Raw genomic sequence first — 22,103 nt, 5'->3', positions numbered from 1 at the left:
GGATTGTTTCCAGTATTTTGAGATGAAACATTAGGCAGCAAAATGTGCCTTATAACCAAAATCTAATGAACATATAATTAAATTAACCAAAGATGTAATGTTGCACTCTAAGGTAAGACTGATCTTGAATGCAAAGCCAAAGTGGAAATTAAATGTACGCTGCAACATTCATCTCACTTTTTGTTATTGAAATTATTCACAGTGACATAGGGAGAACTGCGTTTATGTGTTTTATAGAGTCAGATACAAGCTGTGGCACAAGGTGCTATCCGTTATTCTCCTGACTATGATGTCCAGGAATGGTAGTCTTCCCTCTTCTTTGGTCTCCATTGTGAATTTGATTTTGTGGCGTGTGGAGTTCAGATGTACAAAGAAGTCAAGAAGTTTGTCTCTTCCATGAGGCCAGATGACAAGTGTGTTATCCACATAACAGAAGAAGAAGAAGAAGGTGGATTTCCATTTGGATGACATCAGGGCCTCTTCTTCGAAGCGCACCGTAAACATATTCACAATCTCTGGTCAGAGTGGGCTGCCTATTGCGACACCATCTGTTTGCGGGAGGGAGGTGTGCCACAAGTCAGTGAAGTGGGAAAGTTGACCAAGTAATATGCGTGATGTGTCATACCTCGACCGATATTGAGAACAGAATAAAAAATTCAGAGGCATTACTTTTCAGCACTCCCATGCATATTCTGTATGCAAGAAAAGCTTATGGGGCAGGTTTCTCATTCAGAACTTCTATTTCAGTGTTAGTTGTTTACACGATGACCGTGTTAAGCATAATGGAAGAAGGAGAAATGTTTATCAGCATTCCAGATTTGGCAGTTGCAGGCTCATGGTCTGCTGAGACTCTGGTTTATTGTTTCACTATATTGCTGCTTGCATTGCTCAGAATCTCAATTTGTGTGAACATAGAATTGGTAGGTTCAGGAGGGCCATGCTAAATGCCTTGCAGGGCCTCCGTAGTGCCATCCAACTAGCACCTGAGAGGGCAGACAAGTGTTCGCTCATGCGTACATGATCCTGCAGTGAAGTTGTGTACATTTAGTCAGGAAGTGGGCTTGTATACAGTGAGACAAGTATCCACACATACAATGTGATGGCATCTGGAGCAGCACAGACTGTCAAGCCATTAATGCAGCTCTAGAGAGAGTTGAACTGACAGCGGTGCAACTGACAACAATGCCAGACACAGGAATGGCACTGTGTCATTGTATCAGATGAGTCTCGGTTCTGCAACATCGTCACAATTGATGTACTTGTGTGTGGAGGCTCTGATGCCAACAGACCTGGCCAGATTGTACCTGTCATTCCCATGCGGGTCCAGCATGTGATGTGATGGTATGGGGTGCAACTGGATACATGTCACAACCTCAGGTTCACATAGCCAGTAATTTGGACAGCAGCCATTGCATTTGTGTTTTGTTAAGGCCTATCGCTGTGCCCTATTTTCAAGGGCTCCGTGATGTTATCTTTTAACAAGATAATGCAAGACTACACATCACCTAAGCTGTACTGAGCTACCTCGATACAGAGAGTGTTCCACTGTTGCCGCATCCAGCATTTTCTTAAAATCTGTCACCTGTGGAGAACGTCTGTTCACAGGATGCCAAGAGATGGGTATGCCACCAGTCGCCAGCCACCAGTCGCCAGCCACTACAGTTGAAGAACTCTGACATATGACATACAGTTGAGTAGCATGAAATGATGTACCCATGGCTGTAATCCAACCTCGATTTGATATCCAGTGTGATGAGAACTGTTCTGCTGTTCCAGTTTCAATACTGAAATTCATATATTATTTTTATGCTGTCCTAACCAGACTGGACTGTGGTGTCATACAGCATAAAATATCTTACAACGTGTTGAATCAATGATGAGAAGTGTAGAACAGCCAGCAGGGGAAAGATGTTGGCAATGAGACAGCTTTTATGTAGAACAGCAGTACAGTGTTTCACAGTGCATAATGCTTCCGCAGATTGAGGACAAAATGTGTGGTTTGCTTTCATCCATTTTCACAAACATAGCCTTGAAAAATAATGTTGACATTACTGTGCATTTTACTCTGAGGCATATTGCACTCTGAGAATGTTCATCAAATTCAGTTACTTTGTATTATATTTCAGTAACAGTGACATAATAGCAAATTGGACTGTATGAGTTTTTACGGATTTTTTTTCCAGACACACACTACCATTTCTTCAGATTTATTTAATTTGGGTATAAATCCTTTCCAGCATATATGTTGTACACAAAATGTTGAACATAAAATGTAGCTATCTGCTGATTTAACATCTTGCTGAGTATACTGGTACAATATTTTGTTGTAACAAATAGTTCAATGTATTTTACACACTTATAAACTTATTTATACAGTTATAGTAATTTATACCATTACATTTATGTTGTACCTTAATGTTCTGGAAGACGATATTATAAGGAACCTCATACTTTTCCTGGATGATAGAGTTGTCTATAATGAATTATTGCCTGAAAAAAATCTGCACAAATTTGAGTCAGATCATAACATTTCAATTTGGTCCAAAGATAGGCAAACTGAGTTTAAGTTTTCAGAAATGTAAATTGGAACACATCACAAAACAAAAAAAAAGACAGTATTGTATGACTACATTATCAAATAATCACAGTTTTAATTGGTCAACTAATACAAATATCTGGATGAAATGAAATGGTGACATAGACTCACTTGTAGGCAAAGCAGAATGCAGACTTCAATTCATTGGTAAGATACTGGAAAATGCAATCAGTCTATAGAGGACATTGCTTACAAAATACTTGTGTGGCCCATTCTAGAATATTGCTTAAGTACGACCCATAACAAATAAGGCTAATGGCAGACATTGAATGTATACAAAATAGTGTAGCATGATTGATCATAGATTTATTTGATGCATGGGAGAGCATCAAGAAGCTACTAAAAATTGGAAATGCCAGACAAGTGAAGATAGATGCCAAATATATGACAAAACCTAACTTATGAAATTTCAGGAACCTGTATTAAGTGAGGTATTTAGGGATTATACAATAACCGCATATGTATCACTCCTATAGGGACCATGAAGGCAAGATTAATTACAGCATGCACAGAACCATTTAAAGAATCATTCTTCCCACACTCCACATGAGCATTGAATGGGGAAAAACCGTAATGTGTGGTACAACAATGTACTTTGTCGTACAACCCACAGTGGTTTATACAGTGTGCATGGAGACATGGAATGAGTTGACAGTAGATGGGTAATGGTTCATATTGATTCCCATTTCCCTGTTGCAGTAGGTGATCTTATGCCTCTAATTATTTTTTCATTGCTATCTTAACTTGCATTCTTCACTTCAGTTTATTTACCCTTCATATCTCTTGATATTAGGGCAAATGTACAGTTGACTTTTAAGGAATTTGTATTTTCAATTTATCAACTGGAGTTTTGTTTCATATGCAGCAGCAATGTTACAAATTATTTGTTTCAGTTTCTTTAGAATAATTTGCTGTTTCACAGGTGCCTTGAAGGAAATGAAAGATCTCAAAAGTGTCTTAATGACAACCAATGGCCTCATGTTGACAAGACAGCTGGTTGCCTTGCAGAGGGCAGGGCTTGACGGTCTGAACATCAGCTTAGACACCCTGCAGACCCGACGCTACAACCAGATCATGAGGAGGAAAGGCTGGGAGCGTGTCATGGCTGGCATAGATCTAGCCTTGCAACTTGAATACGACCCTGTGAAGGTATTACTAGTGCAGCTGTCATCGCATGCAGACTTTCATAAGCAAAAGATATAAATCTGTTGTTAAGAATATCAACACAATAATCACCATTTTAAAGCAATACGCCCTCACCCTCACCCCCATCCCTGCTCCCACCCTCACCCCTGTCTCCACACTGCAGCTGTAAGTGAAGGAAGGTATATTAAGACAGAAGAAGTAAATTTTAGCTGACGATGCTAACAGTTTCATAGTTTATACAACATAAAAAAGTGTGCCTTGCAAGTTTACCAATTAAATATCTTATATTTTCCTCCCAGGAGAGTCTTATGAGACTCAAGATCTTTACAGTTTCTCTTTTTTTCTTTTGTGTCTTTAGTTTAAAATAAGTTTCCTCTATTGTGGTGTTGATTTGAAAAAAATACTCCATAGTTTGGAAAAATTATTCTTAATTCTGTAGTCACATTTTTGTTGTGTCTAAGTACTACTGGTTTCAGTAGCGAGTACCAGCATCAGTTCATCTTATTATCAAAAATTTCTTTGCAAAATAAAAGCTGACCACTGTGGCCGAGCGGTTCTAGGCACTTCAGTCCGGAACCGTGCTGCTGCTACGGTCGCGGGTTCGAATCCTAACTCAGGCAGGGATGTCCTTAGGTTAGTTAGGTTTAAGTAGTTCTACGTCTGGGGGACTGATGACCTCAGATGTTAAGTCCCATAGTGCTTAGAGCCATTTGAACCATTTTGCAAAATAAAAAGCTTCTGTACAACTGCAAACTAGACATACCATTTTCAGGGTGCAGTTCACATCTATTGAAAGCATAACAGTGACCTTTACTTTTAGTAGATAAGACACCTACTGGGGTAAGAGACTAGATGACTGCACACAAGAAGTTGTCATTTATTCCATATGTAGCTACCATGCAGACTCATATTTTGTATTAGTTTGTCCTTACTCTTCCAAAAGGTTAAACCTTGTCTCTGCAGCCACAGCTTCCTCTCTCCAGCAGTTGTCTTCATCTCCATGCGTGATGAAAATACCATTCATTGATCATATTGTTTAAGTAGGATGTTCTCAGTCATCCCCTTATTTTCTTACCTACGATCTTGCCTTCAGAAATGTTTTTTAAAAGATTATCATCTCCAGTTAAGTGTCCAGTGTATTTTGCTTTGCCCTGGATTATAACTTTCAGTGGTTCTTTCTTCTCTCCTATTTCCTTTGATTTTTCTGTCAATGCAGCTAGTTCTTGTATTTCTCCTCCAGAACCACATTTCAGCAGGTTTGAGGCGAGCTTCCTTTGGCTTTTCTAATGTACAGATTTTGCATCTGTGTGTCAGAACACTCCACACAAAGGTCTTTACAAATATTTTGTTAATGTGGAAGCTGATATGTTTATTCAGTTGCAGCTTCTTCTTATTTTGGAAGGAACTCTTCACCTGTGCTATTCTTTTCTTGAATGCTTTGAAATATTGATTGTTTTCTTGCAAAATGCTACTGAGATACTAAATTTCAGTTCCTTTCTTGAGTTGCTCATTGCCTGTTCTTGTGTCAGTTCAGCCTCCACCTCCTTTCTTGTCCGTAGCCATAACTTTTGTCTTCTTTGTATTCATATTTAGCTTTAGTTTTACCACTTCTTGATTTAAGGCCTGAAACATTTTATTTAGTTCCTACTTTGATTTACTATTGTGATGTCATCAATCTGCAGTGTATATGCATGCAATTAAATTTCCATATCGACATCATGCTCCAAAAACCACCTAACTGTGTGTGGCAGGGGGTACGTCTCATGCCACCAACTGATCCCCTCTGCCTTGTTCCACTTGTGAACAGTGCTTGGGAAGAATGACTGTCAGTACGCTTCTGTATTATCTCTAACTTCTCAAATTTTCTTCTCGTGATCATTTCGTGAATTGTATATGAGAGAAACTATTATGTTGTCAGACTCTTCTCGGAAACTACTCTCTCAAAATTTGGGTAGTAAATCTTTCCGTGATGCACAACTGCTCTCTTATGGCATCTACCACTGGAGTTGCTGAGCATCTCTGTAATGATCTCACAGTGACTAAATGATCCTGTGACAAAACACTCCGCACTTCATTGGATCTTCTTTCTCTCTTCTGTCAGTCCTACTGGGTAAGGACACGGGGGTAATTTACATTCACTTAAGATTCTTCCTGAGAATCTTAGTCTGGCATCTGCTTTTCTATTGCTGTTTTATGTCGTCATTCCACTTTAAGGTTGCTCTGGATAGTTACTTCTAGATATTTTATGGTAGATTCTGTTTCCAGCAATTTGTCATTAATAGTGTAGTTGTACAGTATTGGATTTCTTTTTCTGTGTGTGTGTGTGTGTGTGTGTGTGTGTGTGTGTGTGTGTGTGTGTGTGTGTGTGTGATATGTTACATTTATTTATGTGCAGGGTCAACTGCCACCAATCCTCTGCAGGTCATTGTGCAAATTGATACTGCCATCTGTTGTTGCTACTTTCTGATGGACAAGTGTAGTACCTGTGAACAATATTAAGGAGCCTCTGACACGTTCTACTGGATCATTTATATACATTGTAAATGTAATGATCCTATCACATTTCCTTGGCGTATTCCAGAAATTACCTTTTGATTCTGGCCATCTTTTCTTTGTTGTTGTTATTACTTCCTTGATGAACATATTAAGAAAGTAAGGTGATAGAAGACACCCGTCTCTCACTGCCCTTCTGGTTTTCCTTCTTTCATATCCGGTTCAGTACTCTGACTTTTGTATATACTCAAAATTAATCATCTGTCCTTCCACTTTGGACATTATTTTAAGGAATGATGATATAATGGTAATCTGTTTATTAAACAATATTTTAACGATACACTATGCTTTCTGATCATATAGTGGCTTGATGATGGAATTTGATACTGAAATTAGTAATCATTAGACAAAATAAAAGTGAAGCTATAATAAAAGAAAGTAATATTTTGGATCATGTCAGTTGTTGTTCCAAACAACAGCACGTCAGGAATAGGTTCGAATGACTCTGAGCACTATGCGACTTCTGAGGTAATCAGTCGCCTAGAACTTAGAACTAATTAAACCTAACAAACCTAAGGACATCACACACATCCATGCCCGAGGCAGGATTCAAACCTGCGAACGTAGTGGTCACTCGGTTCCAGACTGTAGCGCCTAGAACCGCACGGCCACTCTGGCTGTCCAGGAATAAGTACTAAATTATTTGTCCACTGATGACCTCACAGCTTAGAACACTAAAACACAAATGTTAATTGTTTGTTATGTGCCCTGGTAGAGTTTACAACTGTTTACAGTTCACGATTGGTTGTTGGAGATTGGGCGTTACTCACATAGTGTATTTAGTGCACAGTGCAGAAAAAGGCAGTGTCCAGAAAAGTAAAAAAGTGTAAAGGCAAAAGTTTCATGACAGGATGTTGTGTCACCATACTTGGAAGACAATTATAGCCAAAGACAGAAATTTAAAAGAAACTGGCTCATTTGAGCTGCGGAGACCTAGTCGAGGATTCTCAGTGGATGATTGTTAGCACAGTAGAATTTATAAAGAGACAATGTCAGTTCATGTGAGGGAAGGTTGGTTGGTAAGTACCTATCAGCTTTCTCATAAAACTCACAATTTGAAGAATACACATCAAGGAAAAGGTAGAAGTCCAACAGTGTCAAATCTAGACAATAATATCGATCATCCAACAGTTTTGCAAAATCCCCAGTTGTACTTACTTTACTTACTTACTTACTTACTTACTAACTTACTCAGATTTGCTGTGTACCATACAAGGAACTGGTTTCACAGAGTTCACTCGATCAGCTGCCAAGTTCTCACCTTCCTCCAAGTTTGTGTCCATGCATTGAAGATTCATTGCAAAAGTTCCAGGTGTTAACAGGTCTTCCTGTACATCTGTATCTGTCCATTGATTTCCACAACAGTGTTGATTTTGGGATTCTTCCACCTTACATGCGTAGAACATAACCTGCAATCTTCAGTCTTCTTTCAACATTAAGTTTGTGCAGGCTGTGTAGACCTCGTATTCTCAGCACTTCATCGTTTGTAACTTGGTTGGGTTAACATCTTCAGAATTCATCTATAGCATTGTTGGTGAAAAATATGGAGACTGTGTGCTGATTTTACTGACATTTTCCAACTCTCACACATATAAACGATAAAGGAGTACAGTCAAAGCTTTGTTGACATATTACAGACCTAATTGCCATATGGACCAATTTTCCAGTTCTGCTGGTGATTTCTGCATCTGTGACCTCATTATTACATATAAAGCTACCGAGATATGGCAATCTGTCAACATCTTGTAATATCTTCTATTGCACTGTAATCGGGGAAGAGACGAGTAATTTCCACTTACTTTGCACATTCTGTTTGCCTTATCTCTATTAATTTCCAGCCCTACACAATAAGGCATTTAATGAGAAAGCAGATAAAAATTATCTTGATGCCTTCCAAGAAGACGGTCTCTACTAAGTCTCTACTCCTTCAAGTCTGACTATGTAAGTGTAGACCAGAGATGGTTTAAATTCAGAGAAATAGTATCGACATCAATTAAGAGATATATACCAAATAAATTGAAAGGATACCAAATAAATTAAAAGGGTGGTGCACAAAATATGTCAAAACTCAGCTGCAGAAGCAATGAAAAAAAGCATGTCAAAATTTAAAAGAATGCAAAATCTCCAAGATTAGCAATGTTTTACTGAAGCTCGAAACTTAGGGTGGGTTTCAGTGCAAGATGTGTTTAATAGTTCCCATAGTGAAACTTCGTTTTGAAATCTGGAAGAAAATCCAAAGAGGTTCTGGTTGCATGTGTAGTACACCAATGGCAAGACACAACCAATACCTTCACTGCGCAATAGCTGTGGTAATGTTACTGATGACAGTGCTACTAAAGCAGGGTTACTAAACACGGATTTCTGAAATTTCTTCACCAAAGACAACAAAGTAAATATTGCAGTATTCAAATCAAGAACAACTGCAACTGTGAGTAACTTAGTAGTAGCTCTCCTCAGTGTCATAAAGCAATTATGTTTCTTTCAGAGAATGCTGATACAATAGCTCCATTAGAAATCATATATAGCCGCTCATTTGATAAAGATCCATACCTAGAGACTGAAAAGTTGCTCAGGTCACACCAATGCTCAAGAAAGAAAAGAGGAGTAATCTACTAAATAACAGACTCATATCACTAATGTTGATTTGCATTAGGATTTTGGAACATATATTGTGTTTGAATATTATGAATTATCTCAAAGATAATGATTCATTGATAAATAGCCAAGATAGATTCAGAAATATCGACCTTTTAAAGCACAGCTAGCTCTTTAGTCACACAGAGTAATAAGTGCTGTCGACTGGGGATCTCAAATTGATTCCATATTTGTAGATTTCCAGAAGACTTTTTGAAACAGTTCCTCACAAGCATTTTCTAATCATATTGTGTGCCTATGGTGTATTGTCTCAGTTGTGCAACTGGATGTGTGGTTTCCTGTCAGAAAGGTCACAGTTCATATTAATGGATGGAAAATCGTCAAGTAAAACAGAAGTGATATCTGACATTCCTCAAGGAAGTGTTATAGACCACCTGCTGTTGCTGATATTCATTAACAATTTAAGAGAGAATCTGAGCAGTCCTCTTAGATGATGCTATCATTTACAGTCTTGCAAATCATTTACTGTCTTGTAAAGCGATCAGATGATCAAAATGAACTGCAAAATGATTTAGGCTACCTATCCATATGATGCAAAAAGTGGTAACTGACCTTAAATAATAAAAATTGTTATGTCATCCGCATGAGTAGTAAAAGGCATCTACTAAATTTTGGTCACACGATAATTCACGCAGATCTAAAGGCTGTGAAGTCTACTGAATACTTAGGAATTACATTTACAAATAACTTAAATTGGAATGCTCACATAGATAATGCGGTGGGAAAGCAAACAAAAGACTGTGATTTAATAGTAAAACATTTAGAAGATTAGGATTACTAAAGAGACTATCTACAACTATACTTGTCAGTCCTCTTTTGGAGTATTCTGCATGGTGTGGGATCCTTACCAGATAGGACTGACAGAGGACATCATTTAAAAGTTCAAAGAAGGGCAGCTCATTTTGTATTATTAGCAAACAGGAAAGTGCATGCCGCAGATATCACATGTGAATTATGGTGGCAGTCAATAAAGCAAAAGCATTTTGCTGGAGCAGGTTCTTAAAATTTCAATCATCAACTTTCTTTGTTTGGCACGGCACTTGGAGGGCGACGGTTCAGTCTTCACCCATCTGTCTCTTTTGTCCCATGTCCTGATTATTTTCTCCTCATGCCTCACTCCTGTCTTTACTTTGAACAGTTCATGGATCTCTCCCATGAACTTCACTTTCGATATTGCATTTTTCATGTTTCTTGTCATATTAACATCAAAGATAATGATAATGTGCAAGAATAATGTAAGGCTAGCATCTTTTTAGTCACATATTTCTGCTGATACAGCTTATATTGTACGCCTGGAAATACAATGTCAATTTTGTTCCGATGACAACGTATGTCACCTGGGAGTAGTAGATGTACTGGCAATGGTTTCAGTGTCATCCGCCAACAGATAGTGTAATGGCATAGCTATCAGAGTGCTATATGTGTCTACCCTTTAATAGGAAATGCTCACAGCCAGTGTGATGCAGACATGTGAAGCAAGCAGGCAACCATGCCAGGAAGGCACACTCGTGATTCTTATAGCCAACGAGTGAGTTTAAAAAGGGGTAAAATTGTGGGCTTCCGAGTGGCAGGATGGTCCTTTCGGGGGAATTTCCACACAAGTTGGATGTGCTGCATCAGTTATGCAACGCTGCTAGTATCAGTAGTCACGTAAACATTCTCACACACATAATTGAGGTTCTGGACATCCACACAGCACAGATGCTCACTAGGATTGTTGTACTGAAAGGGCAGCAGTTGCAGATCGTACGGCTACCACAGCACAGATAAAAGGTCTTGTGAGCCCCAGATGTGTCAACACAAACTGTTGCGAAGCAGTTATTGCCAGTTGCGTTACGGACGTGCACACATCTATCCTGTCCTCCAATCGTGCCTCAGCACTGACATGCATGGTTCGAGTGGTGCCATTAGAGGATCTATTTGAGGATGGCATGGCACGCCATGGTTGTAAGTGATGAAAGCAGATTCCGCTCACACGCAAGTGATGGTCGTATCAGCAAATGACATAAATCTGGTGAGCACTCTCTTGTAGAGTGCATTTGCCCAAGATACAGTGGCCCCACCCCAGGCCTTATGGTCTGTGGTGCGATAAACTACAACTCTCATTCATCTGTGGTGTTTCTGCACTTGGTACATGCAGAATGATGTTACACCTGTTATTTTTGCATTCTTGTAACTGGAAGGTAATGCACTGTTCCAACAGTATAGTGAGGACCCACACGCTGCCCATGAAACTCAGTGTTCTCAGAAAGATGAGCAGTGACTTCCCGGGCCAGCATGTTCTACGAGTTTGTCTCCAACCGAGCACATGTGGGAACATGGGATGAGAAGTGACTCGTGCAACTTGTCAACCAACAACTCTTACATAACTGTCTGAACAGATTGAGCATGTGTGACATAATTTATCTCAGGACAGTTTTTGCCATCTGTACTATCGACTGAATGCCGTAGTCAAAAATGGTTCAAATGGCTCTGAGCACTATGGGACTCAACTGCTGAGGTCATTAGTCCCCTAGAACTTAGAACCAGTTAAACCTAACTAACCTAAGGACATCACAAACATCCATGCCCGAGGCAGGATTCGAACCTGCGACCGTAGCGGTCTTGCGGTTCCAGACTGCAGCGCCTTTAACCGCACGGCCACTTCGGCCGGCTGAATGCCGTAGTCAGTGCCTGCACTGTCACCAGTGAGGGCTACACCACGTACTAATGTGTGTGTTTTGGCACGGGTCGATACATGCTAGCTGAGAAGCATTTGCAGTATTGATCTGTAAATGTGATCATTTCATGTACTCCATATGCACTGTTGCAACATTAAATCTAGAGTGAATTTTCTTCTGGCAGTGGGCACAGACTTTTACCTCACAACTTTGATACATTTTACTTTTTCTTTTTCTTAGTCTTTATCCCCTGCTATCACAGTCTCAGCATGTTAATGTGGATTTGGCAGTATTAGTGGTAAATTGTGGCCAGATGCCCTTTCCATGCCACCTCCCCCCCCCCCTCCCCCCCTTCCAACCCACACCAGAGTGAAAGTTATGTACCCTGTATCTGTATGTATCTAATATTATCGTGTGTGAAAGTGTGAGAATGTTTCAAAATGTTTGAGGATCATGTAACTGATGTGGGGTGTGCATACCAGTCTGCTATTCATCTAGTCGGATGTTGACAACAGCCTAAAAACCATGTCCACACTGGCTCTAGCTGCATGCTAACGTTGGCATCTACCCAGGAGTATTACAATTTCGATAGAGTACAGTAGAGTTTTAATGATTTATACAATACTTTTATGTCATGAATTTTAGAGAATTGATTGAAGATGTCTTTCTGCTGTTGTTTAATTTATGATATAGCCGCAACAGAAAATCCAACAGAATATGTTAATTATTCTGGTCTTGTTCATTTCCGTATTTGTTCTGTGTTAAAGTAATTGTTCAGATGCATACAACATAAAAGTAAAAGTAAGGTCTATGATGACAGGCAGTGACTGGGCTGTTGTCCTGACAGCAGGTAGGGTGCAGCCTTTGTTCACTGTGGCACTAGGAGGGAGAGGGTTAATGGCCTATCACCCCAGCTTCCTTTTACCCCTGGGAAATATCCCCAGGAGTCACCTGATAGCAGGTTGGCGTCACCTGGGGGCCATCCTGCAGTCACTGGAACAAGGAAAATTCCCCACCTTTTATGTTTTATGGGGAATCGAGCCCAGGACCTCCTGATTGGAGTCTAGTGCGCTACCCACTAGACCTCCACAACCACCGTGCTTATGGGATATGAAATGTCTGCATCTATATGACTACTCTGCATTTCACAGCTCAGTGCCTGACAGAGGATTTATCAAACCACTTCCATACTGTTTCTCTACCGTTCCACTCTTGAACAATGTGTGGGGAAAAGTAACACTTAAATTGCTCTGTGTGATCTCTGATTCGTTGTGTTTTATTATAACGATCATTTTTCCCTATGAAGGTGAGTGCTATGAAAATTAAAATGTTTTTGCATTTGGAGGATGAAGTTGGAGACTGGAATTTTGTGAAAAGATCTTGCCACAGCAAAAAAGTATTTCTTTTTGTGATTACCATCTCAACTCGCATATCATGTCTGTGACTCTCTCTCTCCTAATATTTTACAATAATACAGACTGAGCTGCCCTCATTTTGACTTTGATTTCCTCCATCATTCGTATCCCTTGGTGTACTTGTGCATTGGCATCTTGAAACACAACCAATGATCATCCAAATGTCGACTATATGACAGGACAGTAGGTTCGAGGATCCTATCATCATATTGCACAGCCCTCAAATATTCTTATTAGAAATGAGATGTGTCAGACATCTGTATACCATACTGGCCCAAAACATGACCGATCCATCTGCCTGCTAAACTTAAAAGACTGGACTGCAGGTCTGAAACACATTTTTCACTGGAGCGGACACAAATGAACAAGAATTATCTATGGCTCTGAACAGTAGCTGAGCACAAGCAGACACCATTCTGTTGCATTTGGTTAGCATTCACAGGTGTTCACTCATGTTCTGCCCATTATCAGTCCTTCGATGAACTGTCAAACGAAGTCTCCATCATCTCTGCATTGGTGAGAGCAGGAGAGAAAGAGCTAAATTCTGGTGTTTCATCAGTGAACTTTTGTCTTCAACTCAAGATCTTTGAGCAGCAGAATGGTCTGAAGAGAATGTAATGTTTCTGATAACAGAATAGATGCTCGTGAATTCCAAGATGTCCACGCCATAAATGCCAAATAAAAAGAAATACAATTGACAGAGAGTTTCCGAGGTACTGGGAACATGAGAAAGATGATAATTACATTAGATACTTTCATCAGCCATAAATGGAGTGAATAAGCACGAGCTTTGTATTTGTTTTTATTAAAAAAGAACAGCACAACAAAGTTCCTTGAAAGTAAACATGTACAAAAATGTATCTATCATGCTGATTAAAATTATGTACATACCCCACACGAGCTTTGTATTTGTTTTTATTAAAAAAGAACAGCACAACAAAGTTCCTTGAAAGTAAACATGTACAAAAATGTATCTATCATGCTGATTAAAATTACGTACATACCCCACAAGCCACCTTAGTAATTTCTTGTCCTGTTCCACTGACAAATAGTGCTAGGAAAAACGACAGTCTATATGCCTCTGTACAAGCCCTAATTTCTCTTGTCCTTGTGGCCTTTACATTAATTGTAAATTGGTGGCTGTAGGATCATCCTGCAGTCAACCTCAAGTACGAGGTACCTAAATAGTTAAATAGTGTTTTGTGAAATGAATATCATCTTCCCTCCAGGGGTTCCTATTTGAGTTCATGAAGCATCTCTATAATACTTATGTGCTGATCAAACTTACTGGTTCCAGAATGAGATTTTCACTCTGCAGCGGAGTGTGCGCTGATATGAAACTTCCTGGCAGATTAAAACTGTGTGCCCGACCGAGACTCGAACTCGGGACCTTTGCCTTTCGCGGGCAAGTGCTCTACCAACTGAGCTACCGAAGCACGACTCACGTCCGGTACTCACAGCTTTACTTCTGCCAGTACCTCGTCTCCTACCTTCCAAACTTTACAGAAGCTCTCCTGCGAACCATGCAGAACTAGCACTCCTGAAAGAAAGGATACTGCGGAGACATGGCTTAGCCACAGCCTGGGGGATGTTTCCAGAATGAGATTTTCACTCTGCAGCGGAGTGTGCGCTGATATGAAACTTCCTGGCAGATTAAAACTGTGTGCCCGACCGAGACTCGAACTCGGGACCTTTGCCTTTCGCGGGCAAGTGCTCTACCAACTGAGCTACCGAAGCACGACTCACGTCCGGTAATCACAGCTTTACTTCTGCCAGTACCTCGGTAAAGCTGTGAGTACCGGACGTGAGTCGTGCTTCGGTAGCTCAGTTGGTAGAGCACTTGCCCGCGAAAGGCAAAGGTCCCGAGTTCGAGTCTCGGTCGGGCACACAGTTTTAATCTGCCAGGAAGTTTCATATCAGCGCACACTCCGCTGCAGAGTGAAAATCTCATTCTGGAAACATCCCCCAGGCTGTGGCTAAGCCATGTCTCCGCAGTATCCTTTCTTTCAGGAGTGCTAGTTCTGCATGGTTCGCAGGAGAGCTTCTGTAAAGTTTGGAAGGTATGAGACGAGGTACTGGCAGAAGTAAAGCTGTGAGTACCGGACGTGAGTCGTGCTTCGGTAGCTCAGTTGGTAGAGCACTTGCCCGCGAAAGGCAAAGGTCCCGAGTTCGAGTCTCGGTCGGGCACACAGTTTTAATCTGCCAGGAAGTTTCATATCAGCGCACACTCCGCTGCAGAGTGAAAATCTCATTCTGGAAACATCCCCCAGGCTGTGGCTAAGCCATGTCTCCGCAGTATCCTTTCTTTCAGGAGTGCTAGTTCTGCATGGTTCGCAGGAGAGCTTCTGTAAAGTTTGGAAGGTAGGAGACGAGGTACTGGCAGAAGTAAAGCTGTGAGTACCGGACGTGAGTCGTGCTTCGGTAGCTCAGTTGGTAGAGCACTTGCCCGCGAAAGGCATAGGTCCCGAGTTCGAGTCTCGGTCGGGCACACAGTTTTAATCTGCCAGGAAGTTTCAAACTTACTGGTGATAAATCTCTGAATTGGTTCAATGTCTTCCTTTAATCCAATGTCATGCAGATCCCAAACACTCAAGCAATGCTAAAGAATGGGTCACACTAGTGTTGTGTCCTTTACAGACAAGCTACACTTTCCTAAAATTCTTGCAATAAACCTATTTGGCCATTTGCCTTCCCTACAACCAATTTTGCTTGTTTCATGTCTTACTGCTTTGCAACATTATGGCTAGGTATTTAATTGACGTGACTGTCAAGCAGCATACTACTGATGCTGTATTCAAACATCATGGGATTTTTTTTCCTTCTCATCTGCATTAACCTACATTTTTTTATATTTACAGTAAGCTTCCATTCATCTCACCAATCACAAATTTTGTCTAAGTCATCTTATATCCTCCTATAGTCACTCAATGGCGACATTTGCTCATACACAATAGCGTCATCAGCAAACAGCCTCATAGTGCTGGCCACATTGGCTGTCAGATCCTTAATGTACACTTATTAGCCAAAACATTATGACCACTGCCCACTGCAAGTTGGATGCTGCCTGGTGGCATTGCGGGCATGTGATGCGGTAACAAAAATATGTAAATAGAGCAGAGGGGGGTGGGGGCTCACTTAGGTAAGATATGGGCTGCAAATGGGGAAATCAGTTGAGATAAGTGATTTTGATAAATGGCAGATTATTATTATGCTAAGCCTGTGACACACATCTCAAAAGCGGCAATGCTGGTCAAATGTTCATGTGCTATCTATCACTAGGTGCTAAATGGTTAGACATCCATGACTCTTCACAGTACTTGGGGTTTGGCGGCATGTCTGGCTGCAATGTAGGATAGACGGTGATTTGTAGCAACTCTGCTGAAAGAGCACAACGCTAGTGCACGCACAAGTGTTCCATAGCACACTGTTCATTGTAAATTCTGGAACACGGATCTCCGCAGCAGACCACTCCTACATGTTCACATGTCTACCCAACAACATCATCAGTTGTGATTGCAGTGGGCACAGGACCATTCGGATTAAACCATCAATCAATGGAAATGTTGGCTCTTTGGGTGAATCCCATTTTTGCTACACTAGGTTGATAGGTGTCTCCACAAAAACCATCATTGAGGTGAATGGCAGCTCCAAATGTGCAGCACACCACGGATGCTGGCTGGTGGGAGCAGCATTATGCTTGGGAGACATTCTCCTGCACTTGCATGTAGTAATCAAAGACATGCCGACAGCTGTGAATCACCTGTGTCCCTTCATGCTTGATGTCTTCCCCGACAGCGATGTCATCTTTCAGCAGTGTAAATGTCTGTGTCTCAGAGCCAGAATCATGCTACAGAGGTTTGAAAAGCATTATAGTGACGTCACGTTGATGTCTTGGTGGCCAAATTTGCCTGATGTAAACCTAAAAAACCCATCTGGATCACTATCGGGCATCATTACCACGTATGCAAATCAGTGAATTACAAGACCTGTGTGTAGACATCTAATGCTTCCTACCTCCTCAAACCTAACAACAAGCTGTCTGATCCCTGATACGCAGAATCAGTGATGTATTTTGTCCCAAAGATGGACAAACAAGCTATTAAGCAGGTCATAATGTTTTGGACCACCAGTCTATTCAGGATGTTACAAAAAGGTACTGCCAAACTTTCAGGAAACATTCCTCACACACGAAGAAAGAAAATATGTTATGTGGACATGTGTCCAAAAACGCTTACTTTCCATGTTAGAGCTTATTTTATTACTTTTCTTCAAATCACATTAATCATGGAATGGAAACACACACCAACAGAATGTACCAGCATGACTTCAAACACTTTGTTACAGGAAATATTCAAAATGTCCTCCGTTAGCGAGGATACATGCATCCACCCTTCGTCGCATGGAATCCCTGATGCGCTGTTGCAGCCCTGGAGAATGGCGTATTGCATCACAGCCATCCACAATATGAGCACGAAGAGTCTCTACATTTGGTACCGGGGTTACGTAGACAAGAGCATTCAAATGCCCCCATAAATGAAAGTCAAGAGGGTTGAGGTTAGGAGTGTGTGGAGGCCATGGTATTGGTCAGCCTCTACCAATCCATCGGTCACCGAATCTGTTGTTGAGAAGCGTACGAACACTTCAACTGAAATGTGCAGGAGCTCCATCGTGCATGAACCACATGTTGTGTTGTACTTGTAAAGGCACATGTTCTAGCAGCACAGGTATGAAATCATGATAACATGCTCCATAGAGCGTAGGTGGAAGAACATGGGGCCCAATTAAGACATCACCAACAATGCCTGCCCAAACGTTCACAGAAAATATGTGTCAATGACGTGATTGCGTGCAGATTCTCATCAGCCCACTCATGTTGACTGTGAAAATTTACAATTTGATCACGTTGGAATGAAACCTCATCCGTAAAGAGAACATTTGCACTGAAATGAGGATTGACACAATGTTGGAGAACCATTCGCAGAAGTGTGCCTGTGGAGACCAATCAGCTGCTGATAGTGCCTGCACACGCTGTACATGGTACAGAAACTACTGGTTCTCCCGTAGTACTCTCCATACAGTGACGTGGTCAACGTTACCTTGTACAGCAGCAACTTCTCTGACGCCGACATTAGGGTTATCGTCAACTGCACGAAGAATTGCCTCGTCCATTGCAGGTGTCCTCGTCGTTCTAGGTCTTCCCCAGTCGCTTAGTCATAGGCTGGAATGTTCCGTGCTCCATAAGATGCCGATCAATTTCTTCGAACGTCTTCCTGTCGGGACACCTTCGTTCTGGAAATTTGTCTCGATACAAACGTACCGCACCATGGCTATTGCCCAGTGCTAATCCATACATCAAATGGGCATCTGCCAACTCTGCATTTGTAAACATTGCACTGACTGCAAAACCACGTTCCTGACGAACACTAACCTGTTGATGCTACGTATTGATGTGCTTGATGCTATTACTGTAGAGCAATGAGACGCATGTCAACACAAGCACCGAAGTCAACATTACCTTCCTTCAATTGGGCCAACTGGCGGTGAATCGAGGAAGTACAGTACATACTGACGAAACTAAAATGAGCTCTAACATGGAAATTAAGCATTTCCGGACACATGTCCACATAACGTATTTTCTTTATTTGTGTGTGAGGAATGTTTCCTGAAAGTTTGACCGTACCTTTTTGTAACACCCTGTATAGAGAATGAGGGTGGTGCCATCATACTTCCCCGGGGCACTCCTGAGAATAACCCCAATACCCCTGCCTCTGATGAACACTCACCATCAAGGACGACATTCTGGCTTCTGCTACACAAGAAGTCATCTCGAGCCATTCACATATCTTGAAACCTAATCTGTAATTTCAGACCTTCATCAACAGTATGCAGTGGCGCACTGTGGCAAACGCTTTCTGGAAACAGCAATGTGGAATCTGCCTGTTCCCTTCATTGCTGATTTGCAGGATATCTTGTGAGAAAGGAGCAAGTCGAGTTTCACACGAACGATGATTTCTAAATCTGTGCTGATTTGTGAACAGAAGCTTTTCTGTCTCGTGGAAATCAAAGTGAAAATACATTCAAGAATTCTGCAGCAAACCAGTGTTAAGGATATTGGTTTGTAATGTTGCGGGTCCATTTTTTTACTCTTCTTATATACAGGAATTACCGTGCTTTTTTCCAGTTGCTTATGACTTTGCATTAAGCAGGAAATTACAATAAATGCATGCTAAGAACAGGACCTATGCCATAGTGCACTATTTGTCGAGAGACCCATTGCTGAAATTTTGACATTTTGTTGGCTAAACAGTAGGTTGGAGGATTCAGTTCTGATACTGCACAGCTCTCAAATTATACTTACTAGTTATTAGAGGCATTTGATATCCATAGGTGACACAAGACCAAAACCAGACTGACTCAACTATGTGCTGAATCTGTGGGTCTTCACACTTGAGACATGCATTGGTACCTGGCCATTTCCGCACCCTTCTACAAGGATCATCAGGTATCAAAGAAATGGTTCACTTATTGTGAAAGGAATACAATACCACTGATCCAAGTTCCGCTGGAGGACACCCTGTATCACCACTAGTAATCTCCTTTCCTGTTGCACCACAAACAGAGTGAGGGCAAAATGACTTGTCTATATGCCTCTGAATGAGCCCTAATCTCTCTAAACTTGTCTTCATGCCCCTTACATGGAATGTACATTAGTCGCAGTAGATTGTTCTGCAGTCAGCGTCAACAGCCATTTCTCTAAATTTTCTCACTAGTGCTCCTTAAAAAGATTGTCGCTTGCCATCCACCGGTTTCCATGTACACCACGATTCTTTGTGCACTACATTCCCGGGGGTTTGTACTGTAGTACATAATGGACACCTAGAGACCCCACTGAATGTGTCGAGATGGTTGTGTACCATGTGAGTCAACACAGCTCTCCCCATTATCTGCAAAAAAGTCACAGTGCAGTTACAGTAAGTTCCTGAGGTACTACCTGTCAGCTATAATTTGAAGTTAGCAGTCGTCAGTTGTTGTTGGCTCTGAGCAATCTCTGTAGTGCCGATTTTTAACATTTTGTTACTGCAAAGGCTGTGGAATGTTCATATGACGTCGCTGTAGCTTTTGCCAATTGTGTGGTAACTTTGCATGCTGACAAAAATTCTTACTGTAAAGTAACAATGCTTGGGCAGTCTTTAAGCATTAACGCTTTAATCCCATTGCAAAGTCAAATTTTTTGATGTTATATTTGACATGTGATCAGTTTGTTTATTTATTTATTTTTGTAATTTTATTTTTGTGGTTTAGGACAAAAACTGTAGTGGTAGTGTATTTCTCCTAGAGCCCTTTTGTGGGCTGCTATTTTCCACTGTGAAAATGAGGCAATTTTTTTTTTTCCAACTACACAAGTGACGATAGTAGTGATCTGACAACAAACAAAAACTGTTTGTTGTAGCAATTTTTATGCATCTGGTACAGTGTACTATCACAAGATACCAGGTACATCAACAGATGGTAATATATATTCCCAAAAGCTTTGTAAAACCACTAAGTGGTTGGCAAGTGTGCTTCCCGAGATTCACAAAAGACATAATTGTGTAATACCGTATTTACTCAAATCTAAGCTGCACTTTTTTCCGGTTTTTGTAATCCAAAACACCACCTGCAGCTTAGAATCAAGTGCAATGTAAGCGGAAGTTCTGAAAAATGTTGGTAGGTGCCGCCACAACTAACTTCTGCCATCGAATATATGTAGCACTACACAGGCATGCTTTGCAGGCACAAAGATAAATACTGGCGCCAAAACCTCTGCGTCAGTAAAGAAATTAAAAAAAAAACGGTGGAGGGAGGTGGGGGGCGGGGGGGGGGGGGGGGTGGAAGACGAGCTTTTTTCTCTGCCCCGAGTTTCGACCACTGCATTTTCATACTTTATCCAACAAAGTAAATACAAATTCCATATTCTTCATCTCTGAATGTTGCAGCCTTTCAATGTACTATGAAAATCCGACTGGAAGACTGTTTGGGATGTTTGTCAATATGGCCAAGTCTACGTTCTGAATTTTTGTCCTACCTCTGACAAGAGATGGTTGTTAATAGCTACTTTTATGAATTGTGAATCACATGCAGTATTCTCTTCACCATAGGAATAATACGAATGTAAACATTTTGCCATGTATTCCTACGTGATTCCTGCTATCTCATTTAAATCCTGTCTTCCTAATAAACTACGAAACTAGAGTGAGACAACAGCAAACGCGGAAGAATATATATATCATGTCATGTTTATATTCATATTATTCCTATGCTGAATAGTGATACAGTCAGATTTTTAAACCTAAGATGGCTCTAATTTCTGTGCAGAATGTAATGCACTAAAGAGGCGTCTGCAAAAATTTTCAAACGGAGAAAATTTTTCGCTAAACTTTCGTTTGGAACATCTATCATATGCAGTCTATTATATGGTTCTTCTTGATCATTATCAAAGAAACCAGCAGTGTAAGTAACAACAAATAGCAGTCTCTTGCCATTGTCTCACTGATGAGACGATTCCTCTCTCTTTTTTTTTTTTTTTTAATTGTAAGCGGCGGTAGCGTGCGCAAAAGCAAGCCATCCCGCGAGCGGCGACAGGCCGTAAACACGCATAATCAGAACGCGACAAACAATGCATGGCACAGTCCTATAATGCATTTTGAGCTTAGAGTGATGGAAACACCTATACATCTACATCTACATCTACATTGATACTCCGCAAGCCACCCAATGGTGTGTGGCAGAGGGCACTTTACGTGCCACTGTCATTACCTCCCTTTCCTGTTCCAGTCACGTATGGTTCGCGGGAAGAACGACTGTCTGAAAGCCTCCGTGCGCGCTCTAATCTCTCTAATTTTACATTCGTGATCTCCTTGGGGGGTATAAGTAGGGGGAAGCAATATATTCGATACCTCATCCAGAAACACACCCTCTCGAAACCTGGCGAGCAAGCTACACCGCGATGCAGAGCGCCTCTCTTGCAGAGTCTGCCACTTGAGTTTATTAAACATCTCCGTAACGCTATCACGGTTACCAAATAAGCCTGTGACGAAA

The sequence above is a fragment of the Schistocerca americana genome, unplaced genomic scaffold, assembly GCF_021461395.2.
Source record: "Schistocerca americana isolate TAMUIC-IGC-003095 unplaced genomic scaffold, iqSchAmer2.1 HiC_scaffold_17, whole genome shotgun sequence".
Classification (NCBI taxonomy): domain Eukaryota; kingdom Metazoa; phylum Arthropoda; class Insecta; order Orthoptera; family Acrididae; genus Schistocerca; species Schistocerca americana.
Note: the sequence above shows the minus strand (reverse complement) of the source record.